We start from the raw sequence: 5,885 nt of genomic DNA, 5'->3' as shown, positions 1-5,885 counted from the left end.
GATATTTGGATGTCTTAGTGCCTTTGGATCTTTGCAAATCCAGGCTCATTATTTATTGATCCTTCCCTCCCAACAAAAATTATTGCCTTCTTGTTTGTGTAACTGGGTTTGGCTTTCTGGCTGCTTGGGAAATGTAGGTTGTTGGTTCTTTCTTTGGCTCATATCCTTTGCACTGTCCTTCGGGATCCAAGCAGGGTCATTCGGTATTGTCAGAAATTTTTTAAAATTAAAATTATGTATACAGAGGAAAAGAAGCAAATTGAAGATAAAATAGTTGGATAGGAGCATTTGAATTAAACCCAAATATTTGAGGAATTGAGAGCAACTATGCTAATCTTACAAATCTTTTGCAAAACAAACATCAGTTCTAGAGGCAATTCAAAGTTCAAAATTTACCTATTTCCAAATCCTAAAACTTCCCTCGTTTATTGCAAAGGACCTAGAAATCATTGGCCTTTGGAAACCGAAGTCATTCTCGAAAGAACATAAATTCTTTCTCTGTTCGTCAAAGTTATACATTTTAGGGGTGCCTAGGTGGCTCAGTCGTTAAGCGTCTGCCTTCAGCTCAGGTCATGATCCCAGGATCCTGGGATCGAGCCCCTCATCGGGCTCTCTGCTCAGTAGGGAGCCTGCTTCTCCCTTTCCCACTCCCCCTGCTTGTGTTCCCTCTCTTGCTGTGTCTCTCTCTGCCAAGTAAAAATTAAAAAAAAAAAAAAAAGATCTGCCAACAAAAATTAAATAGCTTAGGGTAATGACTGATTTTGTCAAATATTTAACAAAGTTTTTGTAAGTGGTCTAAACAATTCTTTTAAAAAAATCGAATTAAATAGATGTAAGCAACATAAAACTTTGTAAATGAATTTTGCTGCAATATTTATGTCTACAAATCTTTTTAGTAGCCTAAAACCCTTACTAACCTAAAGTTAGGTGGTGAGTTAACTTAACTTCATTGACTACCCAGACCATTTCCCAATAAGATAAAATAATCAATCATTAATTACTGAACATAGGTTTATCTACTTTGGGGTTCTTATTACAGAGAAACTGAAAGATATTTGGATGTCTTAGTGGTATATTAGAAAATTTTAAAAGACATGTGCTTCTAAAAATTATAAAATGTATTTATACATTTGCAGCTTTAAAGAATGTGGTATAACAGACACTTCACAACTGCTTACTTCTTAGTTTTCACTAGAAATTAAGGTTTCTGGGGGCGCGTGGGTGGCTCAGTCGCTTAAGCGTCTGCCTTCGGCTCAGGTGATGATATTGGAGTCCTGGGATCAGACCCACATCAGGCTCCCTGCTCAGAACTGAGTCTTCTTGTCCCTCTCCTTCCCTCTCTACTCCCCCTTCCCCTCTTCCCCCCGCACCACTCATGTGTTCACTTGCTCTTTCTCTCAAATAAATACATAAAATCTTTTAAAAAAAGAAAATTAAGGGGCGCCTGGGTGGCTCAGTGGGTTAAAGCCTCTGCCTTCAGCTCGGGTCATGATCCCAGAGTCCTGGGATCGAGCCCCGCATCGGGCTCTCTGCTCAGCGGGGAGCCTGCTTCCTCCTCTCTCTCTGACTGCCTCTCAGCCTACTTGTAATCTCTGCCTGTCAAATAAATAAATAAAATCTTTAAAAAAAATAAAAATAAAAATAAAAAAAGAAAATTAAGTTTTCTAAGGGTTAAGAATTCTAATTATTATATGTAATTGAAGCTACTAAAAGTAAAGTAATCATCTCTATTTCCCAGGAAAGTAAGATGTCTTTTCATTAATACAAGGTATGACAAACGTAGATGCACTTTTGTTGAGGGAAGAGGGTCATTTTCTCCTAAAGGAGGGAAAGCAGGGTTATGTTAAAGAGAAAACCCAGGCCCCTGAAAAGGCATCAGTCCAGTTAAGGCCTCAATTCAGTAAAACCAAGACTTAAAAGCCAAACCTCACTGCAACCTTAACCCTCCAGGAAGGTAACCTTTAACCACTCAACATGGAATTTCCTGGTCAATACTTGGAAATGTACTAATGGACCCCCTGCCACTCCCCTTAGGAAGGGGACATTGCCTAAGCAATGCATTTCCTGCCAATAAACTCTTTCCTTGGGGTGCCTGGGTGGCTCAGTGGGTTAAAGCTTCTGCCTTCAGCTCGGGTCATGGTCCCAGGGTCCTGGGATCGAGCCCCAAGTCCAGTCCGGCCCTCTGCTCGGTGGGGAGCCTGCTTCCTCCTCTCTCTCTCTGCCTGCTTATGATCTCTGTCTGTCAAGTAAATAAATAAAATATTAAAACAAAACAAAACAACTCTTTCCTTTCTTTTTTTCATGCCTTCTCTCTGCCTTTGAAAACCCTTCTTTTGTTTAGTTCAGTGGAGCTCTCCTCCACTAGCTGGATGAGATACTGCCTGATTCATGAACCCTTCAATAAGCCAATTAGATCTTCAAATGATTCAGTTGAATTTTGTTTCTGGAGAAAGTGGCATTTGTCCTGCGTTTTGAAGAATCTGAACAGGCAGAGATAAGAAAGAGAGGGTAATTGAGATGATTCATTGTTCCATAATATCTATTCCCTCAGTAATCATGCCCCAACATTTTAGCTGTGCAACTGGACCCCCAGAATTAAGGTTACATTTCCCAGCCTCCCTTTTAGCAGGCATGGCCATGTGACTGAGTTCTGGGTAAAAAGATACAGTGGGTGTGAGGTATTGAACTTCCAAGAAGTATTCTGGCAATGCAGGGAACATGCCTTGCCTTTCTCTCTCTCCCTCCTGCTGACTGCAGTGTGAACTTAATGATAAGCTCACAGCTATCCTTGACCTAAGAAGAAGCTACAAAATGACAATGTTGCACTCTAATGATGAAGCGGTCTGGGTCCATGAAGATCATAAAGACCATGGGTGGGGGGTACCTGGTGGATCACTGGGTTAAGCATCAGACTCTTGGCCCAGGTATTGATCTCAGGGTCATGAGATGGAGTCCCACAACAGGCTCTGCACTCACCGTGGAACCTGCTCACAATTCTCTCTCTTCCTCTCCCTCTGCCCACCCACTCCCTCACAGGCACCCCTGCAAGCATGCACCCTCTCTGCCTCTCAAAAATAAAATAAAATAGGGGTCCCTGGGTGGCTCAGTTGGTTAAGGGTCTGACTCTCAATTTCAGCTCAGTTCATGCTTTCAGGGTTATGGGATCTGTTAGTGTAAGGACCTATTTAGAAACTGTCCCTGTTCCCCTTCCCCCAGGGGATTTACTTGGAGACAAGTCCCGGAAACCAGCTTCCGGTAACAAAAGATACAAAGGTGGGTCAGGGGAGGTGGAGACAACTGATGGGGGGGGGGTGCATACTGTCTCCCTCGTTACCAAGGAGTATGTAATAGGCTGGTTCAAATGTCTACTAGGGTAAATTGTAACTCAATTGGTCACCTAGCATCACTCTGGAGTTTTCTGTGTGTGTTAACAATCTCATTGGCCACCTGTGCATGGCCAGGCCCAACTGCATGGCCTTTGCCCTTAAAAGCTAGTCTGTGAACCAGAGAAGGGTCGCCCTCTCTTGTAAGAGGTGCGGTCCGAGTGTTCGGTTAGGTTCTTGATGCTTGGCGCAAAATAAAGCTTTACTTGACCTTCGCTTTTTATCAGTCTCACTCCTTTAATCACAGACCCATTATTGGGGCGTAACAGTTAGGTGCCCCAATAATGGATCTGTGATTAAAGGAGCGAGACTGATACAAAGCAAAGGTCAAGCAAAGCTTTATTTCGTGCCAGGCATCAAGAATCAGACTGACCAGCCAGGGCGGTGCCTCTTAACGGAGAGGGACCCTTCTCTGTTTTCACAGACTAGCTTTTAAGGGCAAAGGCCATGTGGTTGGGCCTGGCCAAAAGGCCTCCCAAAGGGCGGGGCCCATACTCCTTGGGTAGCTAGGGAGACAGTATGCAACCCCCACTGATCCGATGTCTCCACCTGGCCTGACCCATCCTTGTATCTGGGCTTTGTTACCTGGGGCTGGTTTCCAGGACCTGTTTTTAATTAAGTAAGTCCCCTGGGGAAAGGGGAGCAGGGACAGTTTAAGGGTTAAAGAACAAGGTTATTGTTTAACCTTAATGGAAGCCTCTGGCTAAATAGGTCCTTACGGGATCGAGCCCCCCGAGCCCCCGCAATGGGCTCTGTGCTTAGCAAGGTGTCTGCTGAAAATCCTCTCTCTCCTTCTCCCTCTTCCTCCCCTATTCTCTCTAAATAAATAAATAAAATCTTAAGGAAAAAAAAACTTATCTTCCCTTAAAAAAAAATAAAATAATATAAAAATAAAGACCATATGAGACACACTGTGATCTTCTTTCAACCACTGTTACATTCATGTCTTAGGTTGGGTTGCCTGCAACAGATCCCAAGATCAGGCTTCACTTGCAAGTGAAGTACTAAATGCTCCCAGGAGGAACAGGTAAGAGTTTGAGAATCAAGACAGGGATGGAGAAGAGGACAGGGCGTGCTTCCAGCAAAGTGCCAGCCTCAGGCTGATTCTGGAAGGGAGGTCTTGAGCACAAATTACACCTCAGAGTTTATCCTATTCTGAAACAAGTGATTGGGTTTTTGTCCTAATTCAGCTCAAGCCCACCCTAGGTCCTCTGTGCAGAAGCTGTGGGAAATGATAAACCAGTCCAAGGGTTTCTGGAACCATTTCAATAGGCCCCTTACACTGCATTTTTGATGACTCATAGCTGAACCTAATTCTCACAAGTACCAAAGCCATTCTTGGAGAGGGAAAAGTGTATAGAAAGGTATAGGAACCTTGATGTACACAGAACCAAGGGTGTATAGCAAGGTATAGGAAAGGAAGAAATAGAAAACCACAAAGTGGGGAAAACAAATTGTAGTCATTTGGACTGTAGGGGAAGCTTCAAGTGCCTGGCCAGATTATACAAAAAGAAACCAAGAGGACCTTTGAACAAGATGATTCAAAAGATGAATCTGGTGATGACCTATGGGATAAGGTGGAATGAGACTCCTAAGGGGCAATGCCCATTGTTAGGTCATATTTGTAGTCTAGGCGAAAGGTAATCATGGCGCAACCCCAGGTGAAAGTTCTGGGAAGGGAAAGGAGCAAAATGATTGCAAGACCTCATATAGACTGTCTTTCAAATTGTTGTGATGTGAGAAGCTGGAGACAGAGGACCCAAGTGTGAGGCTGGGCCTGGGGTCCGGTCTATCAAACACCACTCTAAGAGAAGGATGGTGTCAGCAACAGAACTGGGGAAGAGGAAATGGAAGGAATTTTAAAGGAAATATGAATTCTACCTATTGGATATAGTGGTTCTGAGAGGAAGGGAAGGCTTGTCATTGGGGTGCCCAGCAGACAGAAATTCAAGGCTGAAGAATCCTGCATGGGGCTGTGGATTGGGGCCACAGACGATACATAAGTGAACATCAAAGTTTCCATTTTTTATAATGTTCATATGTTGTGAGTTTTTTTTTTTTCTTTTCTCAACTATTTAAAAATGTAGGGATGCCTGAGTGGCTCAGTTGGTTAAGCAACTGCCTTCAGCTCAGGTCATGATCCTGGGGTCCTGGGATCAAGTCCCACATGGGGTTCCCTGCTCAGCGTGGAGCCTGCTTCTCCCTCTGCCTCTGCCCCTCCTCCCCACTCATGCTCTTTCTCTCTAACAAGTAAGTAAATAAAATATTGAGAAATATATATGTGTGTGTGTGTGTGTATATATATATATGGGGGGTCGGGGGAGTGCATCTGGCTGGCTCAGATAGTAGAGCATGCAACACTTGATCTCCAGATCTTGGGCTTAAGCCCCATGCTGGACATAGAGCTTACTTTAAAAAAAAAAATTCCTTTTCTAAAAGATTTATTTATTTGACAGATCACAAGTAGGCAGAGAGGCAGGCAGAGAGAGAAGGGGAAGCAGA

The 5,885-nt window shown here is 43.5% G+C and overlaps 1 long non-coding RNA gene across 1 annotated transcript in view; it reads left to right on the top strand.

The window, feature by feature from the left end:
* Positions 1-5,371, top strand: part of LOC116591168 — a 215,109-nt gene extending 209,738 nt beyond the window's left edge. Inside the window, exon 7 of the long non-coding RNA XR_004285858.1 lies at positions 4,335-5,371. This is a non-coding gene — a long non-coding RNA (uncharacterized LOC116591168). The remainder of the gene's footprint in view (positions 1-4,334) is intronic.
* The last annotated feature ends 514 nt before the right edge of the window (positions 5,372-5,885 follow it).

Source organism: Mustela erminea, chromosome 5 (assembly GCF_009829155.1).
Source record: "Mustela erminea isolate mMusErm1 chromosome 5, mMusErm1.Pri, whole genome shotgun sequence".
Classification (NCBI taxonomy): Eukaryota; Metazoa; Chordata; class Mammalia; order Carnivora; family Mustelidae; genus Mustela; species Mustela erminea.
Note: the sequence above shows the minus strand (reverse complement) of the source record. Positions and strands in the feature narration are given on the sequence as shown.